The sequence below is a fragment of the Paroedura picta genome, chromosome 14, assembly GCF_049243985.1.
Source record: "Paroedura picta isolate Pp20150507F chromosome 14, Ppicta_v3.0, whole genome shotgun sequence".
Lineage (NCBI taxonomy): Eukaryota > Metazoa > Chordata > Lepidosauria > Squamata > Gekkonidae > Paroedura > Paroedura picta.
In genome coordinates this window covers 25,867,064-25,883,127 of record NC_135382.1, presented here as the reverse complement: position 1 = coordinate 25,883,127, position 16,064 = coordinate 25,867,064, and positions in this window count along the sequence as shown.

Sequence of the window (16,064 nt, the reverse complement as noted above, 5' to 3'; positions counted from 1 at the left end):
ACAAACTCTTCCCAGCCCCCAAAACCTCCCAGTACTAATTCCAGAGAGGAAAGGTGCACAGAGGGTGCCGATAATGTTTGCTACTGCCACTCCAATGGCAGGGCCATGATCTTCCTTGCTGCCCGGCCTCAACTATAGACCTGGCGGAAGAGCTCTGTTTTGCAGGCCTTGCGGAATGTTGATCGATATCTCCTAACCTGGGTGGCCCAGGTTAACTCAGTCTCATCAGATCTCGGTAGTTAAGTAGTGTTGGCCCTGGTTAATACTTGAATGGGAGACCAGAGAAGCTATGTGGAAGAAGGCAATGACAAGCCACCTCTGTTGATATTAGCAGGGTAATTAACGCAGCAAGGTCGCACAACCTGATTAAAAAGTAGAGAAATGTTTATTTAGGAATTACCATCCTTGATAGTGAAGAGGAGAGACAGAGGTAGATTCCTAGTTACATGTCTAACTGATAGACAAAGAGAGACTGACGGCGGCCCTTCTGAGAAGAAGAAGAAGAAGAAGAAGAAGAAGAAGAAGAAGAAGAAGAAGAAGAAGAAGAAGAAGAAGAAGAAGAAGAAGAAATTGGCCCCAAGAGTAGCAGTCTGTAGACTAACAGGGAATGACATTAAACAGAAGGTGCTGACCTCACTTTCCAATTGCCTTCTTGCTGTTCCTTCCAAGGTCTTTATATCTTACCCTGATAACCATATAGGATCACCATAAGTGGGCAATAACTGGATGGTACTTTCCACCATTTCCATTTGTGTCCCACTATCCTCCCCACCGGAATTCAAAGTAACTTATACTGTCTTTGGACAGCAGAAGCTCTGAAAACCTCCAGATGAAGGTCTTACCTACAAGAGATCCTTTAACATCAAATGCCAGTGACTGAGCCAAGGACCTTAGGTGTCAAAGCATTTCACAGCAGCTTTACCAACAGCCAAAGCTGTGATTCTGAAAACACCACGAGCACCTGTAAATCGAAGGTCCCTTGGAATGAACCCTCTTGGCAATTCAAGTGACCCTGCCTCCTGCCATCGTTTCAATGTCAGTGTTATGTTCTAGTGTCCGCACGCCATGTGTAAAGTCATCCCAAATTTGGGAGGTTAAAAAACAGCCAGAGGTTTAGTATGACTCACGCATCATCAATCAGCCTTCCTAGAAGTAGCAATTACAGCCAGATGATTTTGAGGCTAAGAAAACTATGTAATTTGCAGCGATAATCATTGCCTACCACACGAAGCTCAGTTTCATTCAGATTTGTTTCAAACAACCATGTTTTATATATATATATATAATATATATATAAAGCAACAACTCTTCCAAGCAGATCCCAGGCTTTCTTGCAAACAACTCCAATTTAGCAAAGTGCCATCATTTCATTTATTGTTTCTCTTTGAGCTTGAGACAAAAATAAAAATAAAATAAAATGGGTGATTGTGCTTCGGAAAGATTTAATGTGACCCTACCCCCATGCTAATTTGTGCTCTTCTTGCAGTTTCCTGATCAGTAGGAACACAATAGGCAAGGCCACAGGTGGACTTGGGCCCCGGCATCTGATTTCTATCTCGGCAATATCCATTTAACATTTCTTAACAGTTATACTTAAGCTGTCCAGGAGGACATTTATTTATTTAAAACCAGGTGCAGTTTACAAGACAGCTTAATGTATGATCCAGGTGCAATGTAATCACAGTGAATTCCTTATAATGTTCTTCTAGGAAAACACCAGCTAAACCAATGTGAAAGATTGTTTCCAGCCGTATGTAGGCAAACACAGTAAGGATGATCTCTCTAATATACATTAACATACCAAAGAATTCAGATCCTCTTATCAGGACATTATTCTCAATGAGGTGGACTGTAACATTTCCAGTTGGAGATACCTGGGAGGATTCTAGGTTGAGCTGTTTTCAAGGTGCTAATTTACTACCTGTGGGAAATTGGTCTCCTGGGCAGAAGCTGAGAAATATGTCCCCTCCCTCTTATCTTAACATTCTACCACTTCCGTCTACCATCTCTTTCTGCATCATGTGTGCATGGGCTCTGCAAGAACAACGAAGGTTAACTGGCCTACCTGGCCTACCTATATAGCAGAAAGAGAAAGAAGAATGTTGATAAGTAGATTGTATCAGTTTTTGAATATTCCTTGTTAATGAAAATAGAAACCTAGCATTGCAGGAGAATGGTAAGCCAATCAGCAGCACACATTAATATCTATAGGGGAAGAGAAACAGGTTGTACTATAAAAGGTGCTAATATGAAGCCTACATAACAACACAGAAGAGTGATACCAGCAGATATTTAAAAAATAGTTGTTTGACTTGGGGAAAAATTCCAGCTTCAGTGATAGGGTTGGATCCAACCGGCTTTTCTGCTGAATCAAACCCAGCTTCAATACTTACATGGCTTTTGGTCACACAGGTCCTATGGCCACTCAGTGTAGGCTTTTTGTGGTTCAAAACAGCCCCTCCTATCTGTTTTAGCATTGGAAATCTAGTAGGAGCCAACCCATAGGAGATGGGGCCAGGACTAAGACAAAAAGAAAAGATTCCTTCCCCCCTGAACAATTGCAGAGTGATTTAGCTGCATAATTCATATTCTGCTAAGCATATGCATGTGGAGGGATAGTAGAACTTAATTGGCCTATTTGAGAACATGAATGCCCCAAAAGCTAATTGTGCTATACTGGATGGTTGGGAAGGATTACAGTGGGACTTACCAAACAACAATCAATGGATGGACAAAGAGTTGATCCACTCATCTCCCCCCCGCCCCCAACGCAAATCAGCTCCCTTATTCAAACAATAAATAAATAAACCACTGATCAGTATGTGAACCAAACTGGCATATTTTTGAGCATCCTTATACGCAATATCCAAGGATGTTTGTAGCAATTAATTGGTTATCTCACTGTGCTGGGATCTGCAGTGGGAGATTCAAACAAGCCCCTATCAGCTCAACATGAACTGAGAAACCTTTAGGCACAAACAGAAATCTAGCAATTTGTTACCAGGCATGTTAATGAATCAGGATCCTTTGTGCCTGATTGCACCTGGAGTCCAAAGAAAGTCCTGATTTCCAGTTTGGTGGCTACATAAGGAAAGAAGCTATTTTGTCTTTGACACTGCTTTAGTGCCCAAGCATGTATTGAAGCCCCAAATATTGACTGTTTGCCATATAATGTCATTAAATCTCTGTTTAGAAGGGTTCATTTTTTCTGTTCTAAAGAGTAAATGCAACTTGTTTCAATGCCAAGTATATATATGGATATATATATATATATATATCCATGTGCCAAGTTAATTGAATTATTATAGGTTATTCATGACACAGCATTAAACCTACTTAATACATCAGGACACAATCAAAGCAATTTCCATGGGCCATATGTTTTCCAGAGCACAAAATGGAAAGATAAATAGTGAAAACAAAACCACAAAAGAGTCAGGTTCGCCAACCTGAGTCTTGAGAGCCAAAACATGCACTGGATCCCTCTTAATCTTGGCTCTGTGCCTGATGTCCTCCTCATAAGCCTCTTACTTTCTTCAAACCAAATTGGCCTGTTTTCTCTCCTAACTTCTTATTTCCTTACCTGGTCTCTATAGACCTTCTGAAACGTTCTCATTCCCCTCCTCCTGCATGGCCAGCTCAGTCTTACATGTTCTCAGGATCAATTCCTATCTTAAAAAATTGAACTTCACTCTACATAGGGCTTGGGTAAATCTGCTAACCAACAAAACCATTCAGCAGCATATACATTCGCTGATAAGAGTTTCGGTTTTCTGTTCTTTTGCTGTTGGTTTTGCAGGGTTTGCATTGCACACGTCTGTTGTGTAGTTTTTATAGATGACTCATGCAAACACGGTAGGCCATTTACACTGATGGGGACCAAAGAGTGCCTAATGTCAATCCAATTAATGCACAAATATCATTAATGAGTGCACTGCACACACTTCATGGGGAAAAATTACAAATGTAGAAATCGACACAAAAATGGATTTGCTTCTCCAAAGGGAGAAGTCAAATCAAAATGGGGATTTTCAGGGTCAAAACAGCAGGGATGAGACACTTAGAGCTTTCCCTGTCCAACAGACCAGCAAACCAATTACAATTTTAAAATTTTGTCAGTGAACTGCACATCAGAACAGAAGACTTCTGTAACTCAGTCTACATGGGCCTTCCCTTGTCTCTGACCCAGAAATTACAGTTGGGGCAAAATTTGGCTACTAGGGTCCTCATGAAAGGAACCATGTCCAGCCTATCCTGAAGCAACTACACTGGTTACCAATTGGGTTCTGGATCAGGTTCAAGGTTTTGGTTCTTGCCTTTATGGCCATCCACAGCCTGGTTCCTGCTTATCTGGAAGACCATTTGTCTCCTTATGCCCCCCGTAAGGCTCTTTGCTCTGCAGGTATGAATCTGCTGGTGGTTCCCAGCCCCCGGGAAGCTCGATTGGCCTCGACCAGAGCTGGGTCGTTTTCGGTTCTGGCCCAACCTGGTGGAATGAGCGCCCAGAAGTGCTGAGGGCCCTGATGGAGTTGTCACCATTCCACAGGGCCTGTAAGAAAGAGCTCTTCCACCAAGCATTTGGCAGAGGCCAGGCCAGGAATATTGGGTCCCTCCCTATATAGGCACTGCAGGGACACTGCCTTTGATATCTGGGCATAGTCTCTCTCCTGCAGATGACAGTGGCTATTGGGGACGGATTGGGGAGGGGGTGGGTTTTTAGATTTCCCCCCTGCCATCTTGGTTATTGTTACTGTTGAGGGGTCATATGGTATTTTTATTGTGTCATATTGTATTTTATTCTCTTGCTGTAAACTGCCACAAGCCAGACTGGTTTTTGGGAGTGACAGGGATAAATTGAAATATAAATATAAAATAAACAAAAAATATATAAATTACCCCTTTATGACCAGGATGGTCCCCACAAATCTCCTGTAATTTCTCAACCCATTGCTGACAACCTTGCCCAGAGGTGTCGTTTTTAGGGGGCTCAAAGAGACTGCAGCAAGGAGCCAGTTTGCTGTGGTGGTTAAGAGCAGTGTCTTCTAATCTGGAGAGCCAGGTTTGATTCCCTGCTCCTCCCTATGTAGACAGCTGTGAGTGACCTTAGGCTAGTCAAAGTCCTGTTAGAACACATCAGTTTCTCTTAGAGCTCTCTCACCCTCACACCCCTCACAGGGTATCTGTTGTAGGGAGAGGAAGAACTGCTCTTCTGCTTCAAAATGAATATCTTGTCTTCTGTTATGCAATATCATCCCCACTCACATTTGAGGTATTAAAACAGAGGTGTTCTTGTTTGTTCTTATTCTTATTCTTACATTCAGAGTAGTTCAGCAGTGGAATAGGCTGCCTAAGGAGGTGGTGAGCTCCCCCTCACTGGCAGTCTTCAAGCAAAGGTTGGATACACACTTTTCTTGGATGCTTTAGGATGCTTTGGGCTGATCCTGCATAGAGCAGGGGGTTGGACTAGATGGCCTGTATGGCCCCTTCCAACTCTATGATTCTAGGATTCTATGATTATTAGACCAGCACTGATTTTCCTGATTTATATTAAAGTGTTGTTCTAGAATTGTCCTCTGTGCAGTGTTTCACTTCTCAACTGAATGGGAGAATTCCTACAATTAATCCCTGAGCCTCAAACTGTCACGTTTCTCAAAGGCGGTGAAGTAAACCTCTCACAGAGTAACGAAACTTGGTCTACAACTGGAGCGTAGTGCAGACAACTAGTTGCAAAGTCTAAAATGTATGTGTGTGTGTGTGTGGGGGGGGGGTTAAGTTCACCCAGAGGACATTCCAAGCAGCCCGTTCCGACGGTTCAGAGCAGAAATCACTCCTTTATGACAAAGCAGGTCATTTTACATGTTGAAGCAGTGGAATCAGTTTTTGCAGATGTGTGACTGTTCCCAAACATTGGCAAAAAATGGGTACAGTGCAATTTAAATTCAAAACACAGAAGTTGGAAGCCAAGCCTGGTGATTCAGAACTCCAGCCCTTGGGGAGAAAGTCAGATTAGGAAAATTTTACTCACAACCAAAACAGATATGATTCTAAGCGAGCACCAATGTGCTTGAGATGAACTTCATGAGGGATTATGTAATTGAGGGACTTGACAAATTCACCTGGTGAATATGTTCATGCTGAAGTTCTCAGGCTTTTATTGACCTCTGGATGGCCACTACAGAAAACAAGGTTCTGAAACCAGTAAGACTTTTGCTCCATTCTTGTAGGACTCGTCTTCTTATCTTCCGACAATGATCTTCAAAAGGGACTGCAAATGTTCAGGCGTGAATTATTATAAGCTCATCACAGCCTTGAGTCACCTGTCCACTTCCCCCTTCTGAATATCAGTTTGGCTGAATCCCTGAAGCAAAATTGCACATGGCTAACCCTGCCTGCGTTATTTTCATAGACTGCTGGTAATTGGAAGAAAACATGTATTTAAAATAAAGTGGTGGCTTATTAAGCAATTAGCTCAGTCAATTAAGTTTGCTGGAACATTTTCTCCATGAGAGGAAAGGACCCGAGGGGGGAGTAAGTTCACGCATTATCTTGGGCCATATTTTACAAATGCAGCGGCTTGCCGTTTGCACGAACAGCGTGCAGAGAGGAACTTACCGCCACGGCGTTTTCTGCAAGTGCTCTGAAAGAGACGTCGGAACTGAATTTGCTGCAGACCCATATTTATTTCTCACTCCATAATGTAGCTGTTTGTGTGAGATTTTTCCGAGCAAAGCATAAATGAATCAAGAGGGAGTTCTAGAGGGCCTCCATTGTTTCCATTATATCCAAGAAGCAGTCTCTGGCACCAAATCATAGTCTTGATGATGCAATAGATGCCTTTACTCCAGAAGAAGGTAAGACTTGCATTTCTGCAATGCTGAAGGAAGAACACCTTAATTCAGTACTTTTTTAATCAAATGGCCAAATAAAATAATAAAATACTATGTGATTTCAGTGAATGTGGTGAGCATTGGACTAAGACTAGAGAGGCCAGGATCCAAATCCCGCTTCCAGTATGAAAGTCACTGAGTGACTGAAGGCCAGTTTCTCCTTTTTAGTCTAACTATATCCAGGATTCTTTCAGTGATAAGATGATCAAGAACATTCAAATCTGGTTTCTCGGCCACTTATTCTTCCCTGTGCTGGGACTCTGTAATCCTTTTTATCATTGGGGACCGGTCAACGCTTGACAGTTTTACTGAGGCCCGGGGGACGGGGGTAGTCTTTTGCTGAGGGATGTTGCTGCCGCCTCCTGAGTCCCTGTTCCACTTGCTTTCCCGCTGGTACCCTTGACTTCCTGCTGCCCACTGGGGGGCGCTCCTAGCAGCAGCTGTGCAGTGCCACACCAAGGGGGAGCCCCAGCCACGGCGACCGCTGGAGAGCACCAAAGGTGAGCCGGAGGCAGAGTGGCAGAGCAGCCCCTGAGGCAGCAGCCGGAGAGGAGGACAGGGAGGAGCCGTGGCCCGGTACCGGTCTTCGGACCGGGGGTTGGGGACCACTGCCATAATCTACCGAACTAAACTAGCTGGGCTGAGAGAAAGAGCACAGGTAAGAGTGGCTGGATAGGTGAGTCCCCCCCCCTTTCCTAAGCTGCTAAACTATTGGGGAGCATTGACTGAGATTGCTTTGAGAGAGGACAGCGTTTGAAGGTAAGTAAGTGCTTTTAGCCCACTAGACACTGGTGCTTAGTCTGGGCCTGTTCAGGTTTTTTGGCTCGTCCGTTGCTGACTGAACAAGGTCTGTTTGCCTGGGGCTGATTGCAGACTCCACCCTCTGCTGATACTGCTGAGAGGTGGGGAGGGGTATGAGCATATGAACTGTAAGGCTCTTCCTCATCAGAGGCGTGAACCAAATGGCTCTCAGTCTGTGGCTGTTTGCCTGGGGATTGGACCTGAAGACTCTGTTTCACTCTAGAGACCTTTAAGCAACTAACCAGTTATGAGGTTAGTAGGCAGAAAGATCAATTCCCCTAGATAAATTAGCTGCTTTGGGGGTGGATTCTATGGCATTTTACCTGGCTGAGGTCCCTCCCCTCCCCAAACCTCATCCTCCCCAGGCTTTAGCCACAAAATACCCAGGAATTCCCCAACCTGGAGCTGGTAACCCTACTGGGAAGTGGAACAGAAAAGTGGAATTTCTTTGGCAATTTTCACACAAGGTCCTTTCTTTCAGCAAGGGCTTCAACAGTCTATGATGCTTTATGAAGCAATTACCTCTCTGTGCTATATCAAAGGGCTTTATTCACCGCTCTATGTAAGGATACTCCAAACTACTGCATTGCAAGAATGGGACCATTACAGTAAAGAGAAGACCTTTCTGTTCTTAACTATGAAAGAGAGATTTACAGAATTCTCTGGGAGATCCACGGCAAAATCTAGGCTTTATGAACAAATAATGAGTTATACTTTATGAACACATGTCAAATTCCACCTTGTCCTCACTGGGCCTAACTCCTCCTGTATCCTTTAGATACAAATGGCACACTGGCTACAACTTCTGAATCCCAGTGCCAGGAGGCAACATCAGGGGAAGGTCTCAGCTTCTGTTTCCTGTGTGAGACAGGATGCTGGACCAGATGGACCACTGATCTGATCCAGCAGGGCTGATGTACTTATCAGGGGAAGGCCACAGCCTCTATTCCCTGCTATTGGTGCTCCAGGGGAACTGGTTGGCCACTGTGTGAGACAAGATGCTGGACTTGATGGACCACTGGTCTGATCCACTAGGGCTCTTCTTATGTCCTTATGAAAGCAATCTATTTATTTTTAGTCTTATTTTTGCTGACTTAGAGGGCTGCAGAATTGGGCCAAACCTCTTAAAGCACATTGCTGGGAAATAGAAGAACCCAAATGTTATTCACTGCTCGTAAACTGTCTCCTAACAGAATTAACTGGACGGCCATCTACAAATTGTGAATAACCAATATGTTTGTCTTGCCATATAATTAACAGAATGAACTCTTACTTTAAATGGTACTTAATTAAAAAAATCACTACAGAAACCTTGAAGGGTGATGGTGGGGAATCTTCAGGAAGGTTTAATATTTGTAGGAGTTACAAAATATTGGTTGTCTGTCTGAAGATCAGGATAGGCTTGGAAATACTCGTTTGTGAGAAAGGGCTGTGATAACCATTCCGCCCCACAAAATAACCCGCAATTATAATGAACAACATCGCTGCTGGTGAACAAAGTTATAATGAACGACCTTGCTACCACCATGACACCAGTTCTTGCTATACCGGAACTGATACTGACATTTCTCCTAAAGCAATATTCAAAAATGATAGGCAATTTCATCTTGGGAAATACTTCTGAGACTGCTTGAGAGAATCCAAAAGAGAGTTTCGATAAGGGTCATGCTGAAGATGTGTGGGAAGATCCTTCCCCAGATCCCCTGTGAATTTTTTTTTGCTGAATAGAAGCCATGGATTGTATCAATTCAAATCAGAGTTCGGGAGGCGTGGTTAATTCATCCACTTTAGCCATCTTTTCCTGGCAGCCACATGTATGATCCCTTTCCATAGCCATATATTGCCAGTGTTCCCTGGTGGGAACTGAGATCAGAAAAGCATGGTTGTAGAAGAATTAACCTGCCTCTCTTAGTGCCCTGATCAAAGCTGGAGTCTAGATTGTGAGTTTGGAGGGTTGCTGACCTCAGATAAGGACCAGAGATCTGAAAGTACAACTGAACTCCAGCCTATAGAGATTTGATCACCTTGAAAAAATTAATGCTTTGAAAGGTAGACTTTATGCATTATAGCTTGTTGAGGTCTTCTCCTTCTCTCCCCAAATCCCACTGTCTCTAGGCTCCATTCCCAAATGCCCAGGAATTTCCTAGCCTTCAGTTTTAACCATATTTGTTATCTCTTGAAATTAGGATTATCAGAACACACACACACACACCTGGTGGAGGCAGTGGTCCCCCTGCTTTCACACCATATCTCCCAATCTTCTGGCTGGCAGAGGACTTACCAGTAGAAAGATGATGGCCTAGGTCACATTGCTAACATCACAAAACTGATATCATCCATACTGGACGGGATATACTCTTCTGGGTAGCAGTGTGTGTGTGAACAAGATCTTGGGCATATTTGTGGACTGCAAGATAAATATGTGTAGATAGTATGATGCAGCAGTAAAAAAAAGGCAAATGCAGTTTGGGGCTATATCAAGACAGGCATCTCATCAAAATCACAAGATGTGATAGTCCCTCTGTATAGTGCATTGGTCAGACTGCACCTGGAGTACTGTGCACACTTCTGGGGGCCTCACTTCAAAAAGGACATGGACAAAATTGAGAGGGTTCAGAGGACAGCATCTGGGGCCTGGGGACCAAGCCCTATGAGGAAAGGCTGAGGGACTTGGGATGCTTTAGGCTGATTCTGCATCGAGCATAGATGGGGCTAGATGGCCTGTATGGCCCCTTCCAACTCCATGATTCTATGATCATCACTCTAGCAATTTCTGAGTGATGCTCTGCTGAAGAAGAAGAGTTGGTTTTTGTACTCCACTTTTCACTACCAGAAGGAGTCTCAAAGCAAATTGCAATTGCTTTCCCTTCCTCTCCACACAACAGACACCCTGTGAGGCAGGTAGTGTTGAGAGAACTCTGAGAACTATGACTAGCCCAAGGTGACCCAGCTAGCTGCATGTGGGGGAGTTGGAGAATCACACCCTGTTCCTTAGATTAGAAGCCACTGCTTTTAATCACCACACCAAGCTGGCTCTGGTATCTGTGCAAAAACTCTATGGTAGAAGATAGCTTTTCTATAGAGTTTTTCCCAAATACAAAATCATCACCCAGAAGTTGCTGGCATCGTGACATCACTTCCCGTGTCACACTGGCAACATGGCCAAGCTTTTCTCTTTCTCCCTCTTATCCCCTGCCAATTGCCAGGAGGGCCCTGGCAACCGTACTTGAAATGGTGCTGTGGTTTCCAGCTTTTCATCTCAGTGTTCCCCAGCTTCCAAAAAAGATAACCTGGAAATGAATGTGAAGATACTTCCTCAGGCAATACATCTGAGGAGTTTGAATAAAACTCGGAAAATTTCTCTCTCCCCCAGTGCACATTCCTATGCAGTATTTGCATACATGTTTGGACAGTTCTTACATAGGAGGAAAGTAATGTGTCAACAGGTTTTTATTGCCAAGAAATATGAAAAGATCATTCAATTTTTCATTAACAGAATGGATGCAACTCACCAAGTATGGACTCCTGGGCAGGCATGATTTAATAGAGCTCCATTATCTAGAAAATACTATAATGAACACTGAAAAAAAAAACTTTAGGAGGAAAAAGCAGCCTAGTATCTATATTTCTGGAGATTTGTTTAGTGTTCTTAATAAAAGATGCCTTACTTCACTCCTCCCCCTTAGATCACCTGCTTCTCCATTGTGTCAATTATTTGATGGCTTCGGCAATCATGTTGCACTTGTTCAAGAAGAAAGCAATCACAAGAGCCTGTCTTGTTGAGAGAGTGAACTAGCAAACATTAAAAATATCAATGGACACACTGGCGTGATACAGTTGTTGTTATTGTGCTTAAGCGATGATTCATCTTCTCCCAGCAATGAAGGGGGGAAAGAAAGAATTTACAGAAATGGTCCTTTTATGAAGGAAGTTTTCTTGAATAAGGAAGTAAAATAAAGCAAGGAAAACATATACTATAAATTAATGTATTATCGTCTGTCTCTAAAGCAGGTTTTCTCACCCAGGGTTTCGTGAAACCCCTAGTTTTTTTTGACAGCCATATGCTAGGGTTTCCCGAATGCAGTATGAAGATCTGCCCATGAGGCTGGAAGTTCAATCCCAGCAGCCAGCTCAAGGTTGGCTCAGCCTTCCATCCTTCCGAGGTCGGTCAAATGAGTACCCAGCTTGCTGGGGGGTAAACGGTAATGACTGGGGAAGGCATTGGCAAACCACCCCGTATTGAGTCTGCCAAGAAAATGCTAGAGGGCGTCACCCCAAGGGTCAGACAGGACTCGGTGCTTGCACAGGGGATACCTTTACCTTTAAATTCCATAGCACAGTAGAGTTTGGAATCTTGGTCTCCCAGAACCTACATGGAAATGCTAACCACTAATTATCTTTGGATTTTGCTATGATGAGACTTAGAAATATTGAAAATGTGTTAGATCCTACCAACTTGGGGCTTGATTTCACTGAACTAATTGCAGCCCACATCCTGCATGACTTTTATGTACACAATGAAATATTGAGAGACCCTTTCAAATTTAAATGGTTCTCTACCATCCTGACTACACTCCAACAAATTGGTATTGACTACAATTACATCTTATCTCTGAATGAATCTTCCATTATGCACCAAATTAAACAAAGGCTCCTCCATCAGGAATTCCAAAAAGTCCATCCTACTGTCCCAGCCATTTGCTCTCCCCGTGCTCTTGGTCTCCAAGTGAAGCATGGGATAATGCCGGCTTATTTCTATAACTTGGCAAATCCTCTTTATCGCACAGCGTTTTCACTTGCGTGGCTCAACGCCTTTCCACCCAAAGTATTACAAGGGAGATTTGCTGAGGTTCCTTTCGAAAATAGACTATGTCCCTGTGAATTAAACACTCCTGACACCATGCAACATATCTTACTGGATTGTCCCTTGTTTATTGTCCAGCGAAGGCACATTATACCTCTTATACCCAAATGGAGAAATCATTCAAAAGACCTGACCTGCCAATTTTTGTTGAGCGATAAGGATGCCAATGTCACCTTTATTACGGCTGAATTTTTGTCTTCAGTTTTTAAACTTAAACTGCTTGATGTATCCTGACTATGTCTGTTCATTTTGCTAACCTGCTTTATGCCAATAAAAGTATTGTTTGTGTGTGTGTGTGTGTGTGTGTGTGTACAACCCCTGCAATTCCCAGCATAGCCTTCGTGGAGTTCAAAATGAGTCCCTATTCCCTCTACAAACTGCACCAAAGCTGATAGAATCCAACCTCATATTTTCTGCTCATGCGCCTACAAAGTAAACAGCTTTACAGTTTAAGCTGTTGATGCACAGAATCATGCTTAACTTTCTAAGTCGGAGAAAATCAATTGGGGGAAATGATGCTCATTTCGTAATTCAGCGAAGCATTTATGAGCAGATCAAATTCACATGACGAATCATCAAATGACAAATGTTGCCAGCAGTGCTATACAAAACGCAGGACAAAGGAACACAAACTTTGCATATTGAAATCACTGCTAGTTCTAGTTTCATATGGCCAAAGTCACTCTCTAACAAGAAGCCTATTCTGAGACTATTCAGTTTTCTGATGTAGCAGTCACATGACATCAGCAAACTTCCTTGGTCTTTCAGCCAGCATCTATAGCAACAAAAAGTATACATGAAGGCATTTGGAAACCAAGATCACCCACTCTTTCCTGTTAACTGTCCCGGGCTCACTCATACCAGTGAGGCCTGTGAAGTTTATATAATCTGCCTAACATTGCCTTCATCTGTGCCCTTCCATTGTTAATTGCCAGCGCCCAATTCTTTCCGACATTGTCATCACACTGCAGTCAAGTGTCACTTTGGTGTCATGCTGTGACCATTACCGTCACAGCATATTGCCACTTGCGGCCAAAAATGACAGAGAAAGCTTGGTGGTCTATTGTCACATAATGCTGAGTCCATCTTTTTGATAGCCGGACATTTCGTCCACTTTCATTGGAGGTTCAGAGCGTTGCTACCATAGTCAGAAAGGATCACAGTTCCTTTTCCTACCATTGTCAGATTTGATTCAGGTTAAGCATGCTTGTTTTGTGTGTGTGTGTGTGTGTGTGTGTGTGTGTGTGTGTGTGTTTTGCCACTGTTTGTTTGTACAAAGCACTTTTACAAAATGGTTATAGGGAAGAATATGAACTTGGATCGAGTTCTGGGCCTGCTTTTTTGGGGGAAAAGGAACTTTGGTTGAACATGTTTTGTTCCAGACATAACAAAAAGTCCTTTTGAAGTGTTACAATCATATGTACTGGGAGCCTTCCAAGTGCTTGTAACAAGAACATGTGCTGCCCATGATCTTCCCAATCCCAATACACGAAGAAGGGTAACACATATATTTTCCATGTCCATGCACGTTCAGCGTGTACCAACTGGCTACCGAATCAATGAATGCATTTGAATTTATGGTGTATGGCCATAGGTCATAACAATATAAAGTGTTAACAGTTCCAAAAAAAATACAAGCTATCCAATATAAAATACAAAGTTCAGATTAAAACAAGGTATCAGAGAAATTCTTATAAGAAAAGAGTGTGAGACCTACAATTCTTATAATAAAACAGCGTGAGATCTGCTGTAGGACTACTCAGCTAAGGGTCACCAACAATGGCCATGAGCTCACCCATCGCTTTCTCCCACAAAATGACGGCAGTGCAGCAGGAGGCAATTGGAGAATCCACGCTGATTATGACTGCTGTTGTGGGGTCTCAGTCAAGAGGTCCCCAGGGTGGTGGCAAGGGGCTGGGGCTTGGCTTGGTTTGTTCCTGGCTACTAGAGGCCTCTTAGGACAGAGTCCTGCTGAGAAGTTTCTCCAGAAGTTAAACACTCACTCTGTCCCTGCATGTAGTAAGGCTTTGCACATCTGGTAAACACAGACATTTCACATAACGTTCTACCATGCATGTCAGAGTGCAAATGATGAAATTGGGGGTTCATTTCACTGGTATAAAATGCCCCCCTCCCAATTTGGACTCAGCCCTTTTGTCAAAGTCAAAAAACTAAAGCACACAGAGCAGGGGTTCTTGATTAGACAGGCCTAGATTAGCAATTGATACTAGCAGCAGCAAAGATATATATATAATATTGTAGCCAGGATAATAGAAAGGAAACATTTATTTTACTTAATCCAGTTGACACCACAAGGTGGGAGGTATTGCCCCAAATGCAAGTAGAAACGTACAGGTTTACTTTAGAGCTATTTTTGGCACCCGACTCTTCTCCTGGGAAACAGCGAATGCCAAGACCAATTCCTCGATCAGCCAAAAGTGATTAACTCCCGACCAGAAGCTACTGGAATTTCATACAAAGAGTGAAGGAACTTACATGAGGGGAGTCATGATCAAATATACAAGTCTTGTTTGCTAAATATCAGCTGACATCGATGTTTGGATAAAATGAGTTTTTCTCTGTTTATCGACATTTGAGGGAATAAGAAAATAACATGAACTCACACAGTGCTTCACAACACATAAAATACCTACATCAATGGCTCATAATCTCTGTATTAAATGAAGAACAGTTCGCCAACATTCCATCCATCCTGGTTTTCTGACATTCCGTCACACCCTGGGAATCTGGTGATATGACAGAGATAGCTACTAGGGATTTCACTATTTCACATTTTAATTTTCTGTAACTTCTTCTGTCCTGCATTCTACTCCTTCTTAACTCTGGCTTCACTAGAAACCAAATCTGCTTTAAAACTAGAGCATTTGACAGTGCAGTTCTCCAATGCAGAGAGTTCATTTGCAAGCGGGGAGTTCATTTATTTTTAAATTTGTATACCACCGGTCCCCAACAGGGAGCGGCGGTATACAAATTTAAAAATAAATAAAATAAAAATAAATAAACACATTTCCCTTCCCACAATTTCACTGATACATCCAACCCCCCCCCACACAAAATCACTTTAAATAATTGTATCAAAATTGTTTAGGGGTGACATTTTTACATTCTGCGAAAACGCATGTGCACTGCAATGAAACACCACACAGAAGGACTCTTCATGCAATCATACATGTAACTGCATAAGTATGACTTTTGCACTGTGTTTTTTATCAATGTGCATTGTAACACGGGGGAATGGTGCAAAAAACAAGAAATGAAGAGATGTATGCGAACATGAGGCCCCATATAAAATGTGGAAATACAAACCAAGAAATCTAGAACATCAATTCTACCAAAAAATGACCAGATAATTGGGGTTGGGGGAGAGAATTCAGACCATTTCAGACTTAGTCTGGAGTGATTTGAACCAAATCTGATTAATCCAAATGACCCACAGGTTTTTTGGATTCAGTCAAATCGATTCAACTGAATCCAAATCAATTTGGCGCTAT